The sequence below is a fragment of the Myotis davidii genome, unplaced genomic scaffold (genome assembly GCF_000327345.1).
Source record: "Myotis davidii unplaced genomic scaffold, ASM32734v1 scaffold71, whole genome shotgun sequence".
NCBI lineage: Eukaryota > Metazoa > Chordata > Mammalia > Chiroptera > Vespertilionidae > Myotis > Myotis davidii.
The window spans coordinates 4,460,111-4,474,950 of record NW_006283588.1 but is presented as its reverse complement, the minus strand read 5'-3'; positions in this window follow the sequence as shown (position 1 = coordinate 4,474,950).

The window sequence follows — 14,840 nt, the reverse complement described above, 5'->3', positions numbered from 1 at the left end:
CCTGCTCAGTTTCCTTCACTAGCTTTCTCTCCACCCTTCACCATCTAACTATGGCATGAAGCCACAATCTTTAGCCATCTCTCTGTCATCTTTTTGTTGAGCACTCATTGGTCTTCATATGAACATAATCTTAAAATATCTGTCTCTAACCCGACCTCATGCCCATGCTTCATTGCCTGTAGTGAACTTCCTCTAGTATGGACATGTGCATCTGTGTCACCTCCAATCCCAACTCCCCAAACATTTACTCAGTGCCTCGTCCTCTTTATTCCAGCTGCCCAGATCTCAATCCCGTCCCCATTGCCCCACCTATGGTTTACTATAGCTGCTTCCCCTACAGTGGCCTGAGCCCAATCTCTCCCTGCTCTGCTCTACCATGAAGACAGGTTGTTTCCAGAATCAACTGTGGTACCTATCACACTTTTATTTTCATTTTAAAGCATATATCTGGTCCCCATACATAAATATTGTTCTTTATTAGGTCTTAGGTAGGGCCCCCAAATTTATTTTAATCACACACATGGGTTGTATTAGTTTCTAAGGCCGCCATAGGTGGCATCACAAACTGGGTGATTTAAGGAACAGAAATTTCCTCTCTCTGTTCTGGAGACCAGAAGACTGGAATCACGGTGCTGGTAGAGACCTGCTCCCTCTAGAAGACACTAGAGGAAAAGCCACTCCAACCCTCCTACCCAGCCTCTCGTAGCCTCAGGCACTCCTTGGCTTGTAGATGATCATCTTCTCCTTGTGTCTTCATGACATCTTCTCTCTGCACGTGTGTGTCTCTGTGTCCAAATTTCCCCTTTACATAAGAACACTGGTCATATTAAAGCCAACCCTAATGACCTTATTTTAACTCAATTACCTCTGTAAAGACTCTATTTCCAAATAAGGTCACATTCTGAGATACTGGATGTCAGGACTTCAATATACCTTTCGTTTGCGGGGGGGTGAGGGGGTGTCACAATTTAATGCATAACACAAGTAATCCTAATCATAGTATAAACTTGTGAACCATTGCTATAGACCAAGGGTCAGCAAATTACATCCCACAGGCCAAATCTCCCTCCTACTTTTAGAAATGATGTTTTATGAAGACACAGCCATACCTATTTGATTATTTTTTGTCTGTGGCTGCTCTCATGCTATAACAGACGAGTCAACTGTTCACAGCTGAGTCTGTGTGGTATACAAAGCTTAAAATCGTTACAGAAAAAGTTTGCACGCTCTGATTCTTACCACTGTTGCCCAGTGAGGGTAGTAACACTGATGAAAGAGAAGAGGATGTTATGTGGCATCCAGATATAAAACCAAATAATAATTAATCATAGAGTGAGAAATATATTCCCTTTTTAATTTTCTTTCTATTGTTATGGTTACATAAAGGAGAAGATTTTTTTCTAAGGGATCTTTTAATACTTGTTTACATCTGTTTATAACAGAGAACAAACAGACTTCAGACTTAGAAACTTGAGCAGAAAACAGTATCTACCTGTAATTCAACATTTTTCTATTGTATTCATTTTTATGCTTATTTCAACTAATGACCCTATTTGAACTCAAATGCCATTTAAAACAGATGATATTTGTTTTTCATGCACAGATGCACAGCAGTGATATAATTTACTTTTAAAATAAGCCATTTAAATAGAATAATCATTTAAAGAAAAAATATGAAGTGGTATGTAGTAAAATTGGTGTTCAAATAGAGGAGAGAAAAAATCCCAAATGTATTCACTAATGACTGAAATTTCATATCACTTACATCATGTCGCTCTCCTGCTCAAACTCCTTCAGTGGGCCCCCTCTTCACACTAGCAATCATGACCATTCACTATCTGTTCTTGCTCTATGTCTACAGTTTTAGCCAACCACTGCCCACACTTGACATAAACTACTCATGATCCAGACTCTCTGGTCTCTCCTCTACCCACTGATCACATCTTTGCCTTTTCATCTCTCAGTCAACTAACACTTTTCCCAAAATTTAATACTATTTTCCATCCCTTGTTTTCTGCTATTTCTTTTAGGACCAATTGGGCAACAATTGTAACTAATGGTGAGACTTTTTCCCAGATCTACAACTGAACTTCACCTGTTCATCTGTTCTATACAAACTGTCTTTTCATGACAGTTTTGATCCTTGCCCTAGATACTAATAAACATAACATATGTGAGCCTTACCCTCACTAGGCTTAAAGTCCTTGGAGGAGAAGGGACAAGCAAATCACCACAGGGAAGTAAGTGCTGGATATCATGAAAGGGAAGGTGCTGTGGGAGCATATAGCAGGGAGAGCTTACCTATTCGAGAAGGTTAGATCAGCCCTCAACAAGGGAGTGAGAACTGAAGGATGAATAGCAGTTATCATAGTGAATGAAAAGGGTGGAAGAAAGGGGAAGGGTGGAGACAGAGGGCATGAAAGGACTGGAAGAATTTTGGCAGAAGAGGTTTGCAAGCAAATTTCAAGAACAGGAGATGGTAGGGAGCATGGCCAGTTTGAGAAGGTGTAGGATGTACATGACAAAGAGATGAGTGATTATAGCAAGTGATGATCTGGGAGGGAGTGAAACAATGTGTGCAAGGCTATGTAATCATTGTGGTGTTGAACTCTGGAGCTCATGGGAGCCACTAGCAGGTTTAAGTCAGGCAATGATGACACTGTATATATATTTTTCAATGCAACTCTAGCCTCAATATGGAGAATATATTGAAGGTAGACTGGAAGGAGACCTGCCAGGAAGCTGCTGCACCAAATCAAGGATGATGACAGCTGGGAGAGGCAGTGACATTGGAGACGGAAGGGAAGCATTTGAGAGGTGCTCAGGAGAAAGGACCCTCAGGACTTAGGTTGGATGTGTGGAGTGAGGGAGAGGGAAGGAGCTGGAAAGTCCCTGATACCTGGCTTGGACAACCTGGTGACTGATGATGTCATTCACGATGACAGAAAACTCAGAGGAGAAACAAAACTTAGAGGTGGGAGGTCTTGGGAGAGGATGAGAAACTGTGATAAGCATTGCTCCTTCTAAGATCTCCAAGTGATGGTGCCTGGGGTGAGGTCAGATTTGGCGTCTAAGGCTCAGGGAAGATACAAAGCTGGGAGGCTCCATATCACAGAGCATTGAAGTTGGGCTCATCTTTGCAAGCCTGAAAAAAGCATGCACCTACATAGCAATTTTGCATATAATTTCAGGGAAGCCCCTGGCCCCTGAAGTCTCTCCGTGGACCCTAGATTAGAAGCCCTGCTCTGAATGATAATAGAAGCTGCGAGATTGGGTGAAACAACCCATGGAGGTAATAGAGCAGAGGACTTAGGAACCCCAATACCTAAGAAACCAGCAGAGGGAAGAGAAGTAGCGGACTGAGAAAGAATGGCCTATGAAGTGGGAGAGGGGGAAGACAGCATCCTAGAGGACAGTTGCTTTTTAATCAGTATCATTTTGCCCATTCTTTCTGTATCACACCTCTGCAGGTTCTTTAAAGGCCAGGCCTTACATTTCTTATGTACTCCTTGTATCTGATCATGGAGGCTCAGATGATAAGCAATTGATACACAGTGTCATTAATTAAGTTCACAAATGATGAGGAGTTAGTAGGCTGAGCATGGTATGACTTCAAAATAGTAAAACAACTAACCGAGTAACCTATGGGATAAATACTATGTGGAAACTATGGGACAGTTTACGCAACATAGCCTAGAACGTAGTCTGCCCTAAATACATGTTTGTGGACTTCACATGTGAAGCTACACATGGGTTAGCAGGAGCTGCATCTAGTCTAGCAAAGAGTGCCACCGGCTATGCAGAACAAACAGGGTGCAGTCCAGTCGTCGCTGGGCTAAGAATCAGGAGAACTGGGTTCCAGGCCCAATTCCGTCACCAAGTAGCTGTGTTGCAGTGGGAAAACCTCTGCACTTCCAGGGTCTAAGGTTCAAGTTCTGATGTTCTGCATTGTCCACTCTGTGCCTTTCCCGCTGAACATACGGGATTCCACTGATGCTAAGGCAGATGGGCGCTGATTACAAATGGCCTATCCATTCTCTTTGACAATGCACCTCTTACAACGAAAGTAATTGTTACCAAACTTTGCACACCTGCCAACGTGTTATTAGATATATAAAAGACAGAATCTTTCCTTTTGGAGTAGTGTTTCTACTGATTATTTTGGCCAATGAGCAATTTCTAAGAGTGGGGGACGGCGGCTAATTGCCAAGTGGTTTTAATCTATTATCCAACGCCATTCTACTACTAATGGGAAGGGGGAAATGAGTAAATCCGTCACTAACCTAAGCCTAGCCTAAATAATAATTAATTTTTTGTAAAAGGCTAAGTTTGCCGAATATATCGAGAGTGTACGCAGGAAAATAAAACATGACCCTAACAACAAACAGATGGTGTTCTCCTTTCTGTGACTGTGTTCACTTTTGAAGTTTTAGAGAAACTACGCAACACTCATGCTTTCAATTATTTCCCCAGCTGACAGAGGCAGCCCCCAAATGTACGTTTTCCTTTATAACTGATTGCTCTATCATTCCAGTTCATGAGTCGGAGCTTGAAAGTCGCCTCAGTGCAAGAAAGAGAAATAAACTTCAGCAACCTCTTGGCTTGGCACCCAAAAAAAATATTTGACTAAATTTAAATCATCATTTGGCTAGGCCCCTTCTCCCATGTTATTTTCTTCAGAGAAAAATAGGGAAAGGGAACTCAAAGAGATGGATCCAATTAGACTAACTTTGTCTTTTATTTTTCTATTGGAAAAAGTTACTACACTGGTAAATATTAAGTACACATGGACTTTTGTTTCTTCTCCTTAATCTTCTTGGCTGTATCTTTTCTGTTCAAACTGAAGGAATACCCACAGATAGAGATGAGGAATGTTTATTATTCTTGTCCAAAGCATTCTAAATTGGGCATATTATCTGCTACATTTTTTTTCTGAAGTTGGAGAAAAAGAAAAGAATAATAATATAATTTGGAATAATGTAAAAAATTCGGAGTGGTTAAGAAAAAATTCTTGCCTGGCCAATGTGGCTCAGTAGTTGAATGTCGAACTATGAACCAGAAGGTCACGGTTCAATTCCCGGTCAGGGCACTTGCCTGGGTTGCAGACTCGATCCCCAGTAGGGGGCACACAGGAGGCAGCCGATGAATGATTCTCATCACTGATGTTTCTGTCTATCTCTCTCCCTCTCTCTTTCTCTCTGAAATCAATAAAAATATATTTTTTAAAACAAGAAAAATTCTCAATTAGGTTCATTTATTCATTCACTCAAAAAATACATATGGGGTACCTCCCATGTCCCAGTAGTTTTCTAGGGTTTGTGAATATGGTGGTGAGAATGACACATAAGAAACCTGTCTTCCTCAAGCACCTTACATTCTACTCTAGGAGAAGAGAGAGGATAAATGAGAAGCAAATACATAATCAAGATGATTTCAGGCGATGGAAGCGTTGTGGAGAAGGTAATGTGACAGTAACTGCAAACCTAGCCAGGGTGGCTGGGAAACCCTCTTAGGAGAAGACACTTGAGAGGAGAATTGAAGGAGAAAAATAGTCAGCCATGCACAGAGCTGGACAGTCTGGAGGTGAGGAGAAAGAATCCCAGGCCGAGGCAGAGAAAATCCCAAGACCCTACGTGGGAAGAGCTTTGTGTATTTCTAGCAAGTGTGTTAAAGGATGATGCTGTTTGTTCCATGCATCACTTGTTTTGGGCACACATCACACCTGAACGCACTAAGAACTCCTAACATCCCCATCACACGGGAGATGAAACTGACAGCCGGACAGATGTAGCTTGCCCACATCACCGAGGAAATAAACAACAGATTGCGAATAGGACGATTTCTTACTCCAAACATACTCTACATTGTCTGTCAGAATGATGCTTCTGCTGCGCACTGCATAGCTACTGGACCAAGGACAAGACAGCAAAACAGGCTGACTATGTTTTATACAACTGATATATCAGCCCAGAATCCTGTACATCCTGAACCACGTGGCCTGTCTGCTTCCTCTGTCCGCTTCCACAGCACAAGCTCAGACAGGCCCTGACTCCCAGCTCTCTGCACGGCGGCCTCACTGTGGATGCTGGTCAAGAGCAGGCCCCTCTGGCTGAGGAAGGGTTAAAGGGCCCAGGCCTTTCCACCGGCACACTTTGGTCTCCATTGAGTATGCTTTCGATTATCAGCATATTCAAAGTGGTTTCAACCATGAAGCCAAGAAAAAAATAGCATGTAAAATATTTTTATGGGTAATTATGCATTGAAACCCCCTCAAATTCCTATACAGAAAAATAAAAAAATAAAATAAAATACAGTAAAAACCTTTGGAATGAAAGCCCAGCATAGGAGGAGGTGCTGTTTTCTCCCTGTCACGGCCCCATCTCCTCTGGCCTGTGCAGGCTGTCAGCACTGACCTCCGGCAGCTTTCTCCTATGATTCCTGACTTACCACAAACAGTTTATTTCTCTGCCTAAATCTTCCTCCAGGCATCCTGATGACTTATTCATGCAACAAATATTGTATGTCTTAAGCATGCACGGAGCCGTAATAGCAGACAGAAATGCGCAGTCAAATGAGACATGTCCCGGCCCCCGCGAAGCTATAGGAGAGATAGTGTTTTTGTTTAATTATGATAAATGCTTTCACAGGAAAAAGCACAGGGAACCGTGAAGACAGAAGGGAGGCAGGTGCGGGGACCACTGCTCCTTATCATCTCACCTTTGTCTCATAACATGTGGCAGTGTGAGACCTGCCCATAGCCATCCTTGTAATTGATTCTTGGTGAGCCAAACTTCCCCCCCCCCAAAAAAAATGTCCTTTTTGGTTATTAGGGTCAGACACTTTCTTGTTACCCATATTGTTTGTTTCAATGGCTCTTTATCTTTAATCCCTCACATGGATTTCCCAGGTAGTTCATGTTTGTTTCTAGCAAAATGAATAATTAAGATTATTTGTTCTTCCCTTCTTGGAAAAATGTCTTCTTTTTTTTAGATTTTAGGTTTTCATCTCTGAATAATCTTTTGTAGGTAACTTCCTCTGAGAAGCCTTCATATCCATTGTTTTACTTGACTTTATGGTTACTGGAGGACCAGTGCACAAATTCGTGCACCAGTGGTGCCTCTCGGCCTGGCTGAGGGGTCCCAGATTGGAGAGGGCAGTTCTCTGGTGACGCACCCCAGAATCCGGCTCCCTCCTCTCTGGTTCCGGGTGCGTCACCTGAGAGCTGCAGCTGCCAAGTCATTGCAGCTTGGCAGCTCCTATGTTGAGCATCTGCCCCCTGCTGGTCAGTGCGCATCATAGCTACCGGTTGGAGCATCTGCCCCCTGGTGGTCAGTGCGCATCATAGCTACTGGTCAGATGCTCAAACGGTTGGACGGTCACTTAGGCTTTTATATATAGATTATTACTCTAAGTATAGCAAAGAGTAAGCATTTAATAAGTGCTTTTAAAGTGAAAATGTATATTAACAATCACAATGGAGGAAAATAAGTAATTATATTTATTTAGGATGCACACAACCATAAAACCCCAGACTCAACAATACAGCTAAAGTATATCTCTAGAAAGACATGTTCACGCATAGTATGACTACAGTCAGATGTACAGTGACGCTTGGGGCAATGGGACAGACTAACACCCCAGAGCGTACTCCAGCACGCCAGTTTCTTACTCTAGGCACTGATGCTGTTTCAGGTGTAAGGCTTTACTGATAGTGTTGTCATTAGATTCTTCTGGAGGTGACTAAAAATGCCATCTGGAAATCTCAGTTAAGCAACACATGTGACAGATACATGTCAAGACTTCTCTTTAATTCAACATTTAATTACTGAGTTCTGTGACACACAGGTGTCTCTGGTACCTGTGTGTGTGTGTGTGTGTGTGTGTGGTGTGTTAGGATGAATGTGAATGGTGGCACAGAAATCACCCAGAAGGGGCTTCTCAGAGTGCCCAGGCTCAGGCTCACTGAACCAGACCTCAAGCAGGTGGGGATAGATGCCCAGGGAGGGTTGGTTCATGAATGTTTTTTGTTTGTTTATTTTTATTGTGAATCCTTACCCAAGGATAATTTTTCCTTTGATTTTTAGAGATAAGGGAAGGGAGAGGGGGGAAGGGAGAGAGACAGGCAGAAACATCGATGTGAGAGAGACACACCGATTAGAAAGATATCAACCCTGCAACTCAGGTATGTGCCCTTGACCTGGAATGGAACCTGAGACCCTTTAGTATGTGGGCCAGCGTTCTAACCACTGAACAAAACACTGGCCAGGGCTCATGAATGTTTTTAAAGCTTTCCTTGTAACTTCACTCCCTTCACTGCATCCTTTACCAAACCCCCACCCTTCCCTTTCCTCTATGTAACCTACTATTCTGAGGTTTGTAACCCTTAGAACATTTGGGTGTTAAAATGTGTGAGGAAAGCTAGGATGCAATCCAGAGTGAAGAGGTATGCCCTGAAGGGAGAAGGCTCCATTCGGTCTTTGTCTTTCAGACACCCTTTTCATTGCAAAACGTCCCCCAGGGAACCATGGGAAGCTGGACTCTCCTCCCCTTTTGATTTTCAGTTGATGCTTTAATAGAGGGCTTCCTGCACAGATGTAGAGAACGGTCTCCTGATTCATTAGCAATAATGGGATGAGCTGCCCTTAATTAGAGACAGAGATTAGTTTAAATAAAAGGAGATTAAATTTAGATTCACTTATTCTTCCCATCCTTAGTACTCTTGAACCTGTTATGGGTGGGATAGGACAAGAGAACTGATGATTGTGTAGAATATGAATCAATTAACAAATTGTTATGTGCCTGCTCTGTGCAAGTATTGCTCATAAAGAAAGATAAGACATAATAGAATGAATACACACACAGCGAAAGATAAAGATAGAGACAGAAAGATGAGAGAGACAGAGATTAAGACAGAAAGAATGAGACCCAGATTCTACTTTTTCTTATTTTATGATAGAACTTTGTTTATTCTCTAAACTTAGATGTGACCCTCCCCCCAACATAGACTCTATATGGAACTTTTTTCTGCTCTAAAATCTGGAAGGTCTCTGGGGACAGTTTGCAAAGTGTTACTAGTAGCTTTGACCCAAATTAAAGTATTTTTTATACAGCGCAGCAGAATGGCTCTCCATCCTGTTAGACCAGCCCTCCTTTTTAAAAAAATGTGATACCCCATTTGTTATCCTGAAATAAAACCCATCGGTAATATAATCTGCCTGAATACCTAGGATATTAAAAATCTTTAAATTTATTGTCTTCTCAGTTAATTGAAAAATCAAAAAAAAATCAAGCATTAGTAATATGGCAGTGAACATAGGTGCTTTCCAAATTTAAAAAAAAATAATATAATGCCATATTAATAATATGGAAAAGAAATAAAAGCAAATAAAATTTTAGGGATAATTAGTATATATTTAATTTTCCTGATTATTTTTTTTCATATAACATGGGTAATTTTTAGAATACCTCATCTTTTTTTAATGTATTTTTATTGATTTCAGAGAGGAAGGGAGAGGGAGAGAGAGAGAGGAACATCAATGATGAGAGAGAATCATTGATTGACTGCCTCCTGCATGCCTCCAAGCGGGCATCAAACCCGCAACTTGGGCATGTGCCCTTGACTGGAATTGAACCAGGACCCTGCGGTCCACAGGCTAATGCTCTATCCACTGAGCCAAACTAGCCAGGGCTAGACTACCTCATCTTAAAATGGTGAATAGATTATCTCTTTTAAAATCAATACTTCCACGTAATTATAACTAGAGAACGAGATGATCCGTTTCTGAGCCAGTGATTCTTCATCTTTGCTGGGACACAGACTCCCTCAATCACCTGATAGGCCTTTTCCTCCCCCCACCCCCACCCCCAAAAAATGCATGAAAGCACTTGTACAAAGACATTTCTTATGTTTCATGATCCAAAATCATCTGTGACCAAGATTAAGGTCCCTCTAGTATCCCAATCACAGAAAGTTCAGCATCATTTTCAAATGCAAATAGACTCACTATCTTCCTCTAGAGGTCAGCTGTCTCATGGCATTTAAGTTTACCCAGAAAGGCTTAGATTATATTTAGTGATGTCCCTGCACAGGTATAACATTAAGAAATTAGTTGTTTAATGTCCACATTTTAAAAACCCATTATAAAAATGTGATAATCCAATGAGCCAAGATACAGGAGTTCCTTCTCATCATGGTTTTCTTTATGCACAATTTGAGCAGCGACAGATATTTTTGTAGATCTTTTTCTCAGGCGTGGGAATTTTAGAGACATGTGGTAGTCAATACCAGTTGCTGCTTTGTCATGTCACTAACTAGCTCTACAGATGGAAGGAAGCTGTGGCCATTCACCTTTGTCTTCACCCTCCTATTACCTTTCATCCAACTGGCTATACATCTTTAACTTTATTTAATTTCACTTCATTGTGTTATTATAGTTTATTTCTAACTAGCACTTACATAGGGCTATCATGTGGCAGGCACCATTTCAAGCACTGTACCAATACTAACTCACATAATTCTTCCCAACAACTTTATCAGATAAGTGTAATGATTGTCTTTATTTATGGATGAAGCAACTGAGACACAGAGAGATCAAATGAGTGGCCCAAGGTCAGAGAGGTAGTTACTGCTAAAGCCATGATTGGAGCGCAATTAGTCTGTCATACTTCCAACAATAAAGATAAATTAAAATAAATAGATACATACTTATACATTAATAAAAAAGAATTAGTAGGCTCCCAAAGAGCTTATAGTTTTGAATAGATATGCATAAAAAATGATGTCAACATCATGTGCTATAAAAAAATAAAGAAATAAATAAAATCAATTATCTTTCCCTTTTTTGTTGTGTTTGTGTTTTCACGTGGCCCCCAAAATATTGACTGTGGCGTGGACCAGTCGTTAGCTGTTAAATGGAGGAAATGCCATGCCGCTCTATAGAGAGAGCCTTTTTCATTTTGGACCTAAACATCAAACCATGTTCCTGCCAAACAGGATCTAAAATGCCAATTCAATCACCACGGAATAGAATATACTCACGGTGACTAACAAAATACAGAAACCAAGGAGAACAGAGCCAAAGCTCTTCATTAAGTTAGAGATACGGAAAATGGCGGCATCAAAAACTTGGACAACATTGACAGCGCATGCCTTAAAAAAGTTTCTATGGAAATAAGCTGATTCAAAAGACTTTAAAGCATGGCTTGAAACATGTACATAAGCAGTAGGCCTTCTACTGAGGCTTGAGTGATTTGCTCCTGTGTTGTAAACATGGAAAAATATCCATAACATGATACTACCATTCTTTCTCAGAAAGAATTTAGGAAGCATGTAAATGGATTCAGTAGGCTGTGAGCGCTGAGGCACCTGGACATACTTGGAACTTCAATACTGGGTTCAAGCAAGCCTAGGCGAGCAGATTCATAGGCCGCAGGAAGAAGGCGTTAGAGAAGAATTATTTCCCCAGTAATAGCCCGCAAATTCTCCTTTCTCTTCTCTTAATACCCATTGAACAATGCCTTGTCATTATCATAAAGTCATCTTAAGATAAAAAAATAAATGGAGTCCGGATGGTGTGGCTCAGCAGTTGAGCATCAACCTATAAATCAGAAAATCACGGTTCAATTCCTGGTCAGGCACATGCCTGGGTTGAGGGCTCAATCCCCAGTGTGGGGTGTGCAGGATGCAGCCAATCAATGATTCTCTCTCATCATTGATGTTTCTCTCGCTCTCTCTCTCTCTCTCTCTCTTTCTCTCGCTCTCTGTCTTCTCTCTCTCTCTCCCTTCCTCTCCAAAAATCAATAAAAAAAAAAATTTTCGACATGGAAATCCAACTTCTGGACCTAAATTTTTTGAAATAGCACCTTCCTAATTACCAACCTCCTACACACAATCACTCCACCACCTCTCACTAAAAAAAAAAATCATAAAACCTACAAGGAGAGCAAATACAACCATATATAACCCACATCTTTGACACAACTAAGAAACCAATCTCCATGATCTTCAAATTACCTATAATTATATCTGAGGTCCCATTACCCACCCAATGCCACAAGCCCTCATGGCAAAAGAAAAGAGCAAATGATGGGCTTAGACAAAGCACAGACAATGTCACTCTCAGAAGGAGATATTTGTGAAAGAAAGCAGAATGATTTCCAGGAAATATTATTAAGTGGCGGGTAAAAGGTGCACGACAGCATATGCTGTATGCTACATTTGTGTAAGAAAGAAGCAAAAATAAGACAACAAACATATATATGTTGTGATACTGTGTGGGCAAAAAGAAAAATAAATACACAGTGTGAATTGCTAGAGAGAAGCCAGGTGGCAACTTTTAGGTTACCTAAAAGACAGCCATACCAATGATTCTACAGTATAAGACTCATTGTCAAATTGCTGTAAATGGGCATACAGGGAATGCATAGACTAGAGTTGAAGGGCTATAACCAAATTCAGCATATAAATGAGATTAATTATTTACCGACAATTCAAGTCATAAGTAATGCCTTTACGGAGTGGTGAATGGAGAAAGAATTATGGATAGATAAAGGCTGTACTATACAGATACAGAATAAATGTGGGTGGTCATATCATATCAACAAATGTTTTAAATAACACAGAAAGGTAACCTCTGTGACTACAAAAAACAGATCCCTGGAGAGAAATTAGTTAGTCTTAGAGCAGCATTGATAGATAAGGGGCAGGTCAGTTGGCAGTGCTATCTCTCTGCGGCCTGAGAATGGAAGGCTGACTACATAAGGTCTGCCAGCATCGGGAAGAAGAAAGACTCCATAGAAAACCAGTCAATTCATCATTGCAATTCTCACAAATAATATGATCTGGGATAAATATGTTCTGGATTTCATATTATTTCTTCCCTGACCTGTGTAGAAAGATAATGTTGAGATGCTTTGTAGATTGATGGTGGGGAGAGATAGAAAAATATATATTGTGCAAATGTATTTAATGTGTTTGACATTTGCACCGTATATATATTTTATTACTTTATTTTTAGAGCAGTTTTAGGTCCATAGCAAAATTATACCCATATACCCCTATACTCTCAAAATTAAAAATATTAATAGTAATTACTGTTTATGGTTTGCCTAGATACTGGCATTTTAAACATGCACTCCAGTTGCTTCAGGTACACCAGTTGGAGACTCTAAGAGTAAACAGTGTGTCCTAATTCTTTCTACAGCAATCACTTCTTGACTGAGACCTACTGTCTGGGTAAAACCTAAGTATTTTCGGGATGTTAAATTCAAATAGCAGTGGTCATCCATCTTTGTTTTTCAACAGCACAATTTTGTCCAGTTACATTACTGAAAAATTCTCCAATGACCTAGAGAGAGGTGTTTAATGACATAGCACTTAGTATTGTCCTAGACCTCAAATTGCTTATCGTTTGTACCGATGTGTTGGGTGAGTACACACGCCCAAGTGCAGGCTTACCCAAATTGTAGGTTTCTCAGTTCTCTAACTGCCTAACAAAGCACCCCGAATTTTAGTGCCTTGCATTTCTCACAGCTCTCTGAGTTGGCTGAGTGGTATTTTTTGTTGGTCTTCTGTGGGCTCACACTGTGTTGGAACCGAGCTTCAGGGCTGGCTGAGGCAGGGCTCAGCTGGGACCGCTCTGCCTCTCTCTCCATTAGTCTCAGGATAGATTGGCTCCTTCACCGGGAGGCAGCAACATTCCAAAACAGAGAAGGCAAAAGCTGCAAGGCCTCCTGAAGCTTGAGCTCCTTGGCCACATTCTGTTAATCACGGGGTGGAATGTATCTTACACTTCTTGCTAGGAAAGCTGCAAGATCCTGTGGCCATGTTTTTCAGTCTACCGCAATGGATGAGAGTCTGAATATGCTGGCACAAAATGAGAGCTAAGTAAATATTAATATTTCCGTTAGTATTATAATTACTACAAAGAAAAACATTAAATTTACATTAAAGAAATCAGTGGTGTCTTAATTATATTTCCCAACATCAGTAAGGCCTTTAATGACTATTTGCCCAGGGTCTGTCACATATATATTCATTAAGTCAGCTACTAATATTACCACAAAATCCTCACTAAAATTCCCACTCGTTAGTCCTCTGAAGTGGTGTGGGGCCCTTTCTCTCTAGGCGTGTTGTCAAGACTCAGTTACATTGTAAAACGATCCCTACCTAGCACCTGTTCCGGCGTGTTAGGAAATCTCTAGTTTTCATTTTCTTTCTCTCTCAACCCTGCTCTCCCTGCCCAGCTATCTTTAGTTACAGTCTCACTGCTTCAAATTCATTTTCCATTCAGCACCTCACCTCTTGAGCTACGATGCTTGATTTTTATATTTTTCTTTGATTCCTGACTCCTTGTCCACTTTTAACCACATCTTGTTGGTTATCCCTCATTTCACTCTCACAATGTGCCCCCCTCCACTCTACTCCTGCCACTTGACCTCAGTCCCGGGCCCTCCACCTGACTCAGGGCTCAGAGTCAGTCACTTGCCAAAGACTCTACTTCTCTGCGAGGTCAGGTTATCAACACAGTCTCTCAGGGCCCACTGCACAGCTGCAGAACACACACACACACACACACACACACACCATCTCATCAATGAGCATGCTATGACTACGCCCAAGTAAACCAAACTTATTGGAAGATATTCACATGAATATAAGTAATAGAATCTAAATCAAAATAGTATTTGTAGCAAAAAGTGAGTTTCAGGTTTTTGATGTTTTTGTTTACTCATTCAGAAATTACTTGATGTAGATCATCTCTAATGAGGGAAGAGAAAATAATCATAGTGGACCTTGAAGTTCATAAGTTGAGATGAATTTGATCCAAATGAGCACCAAT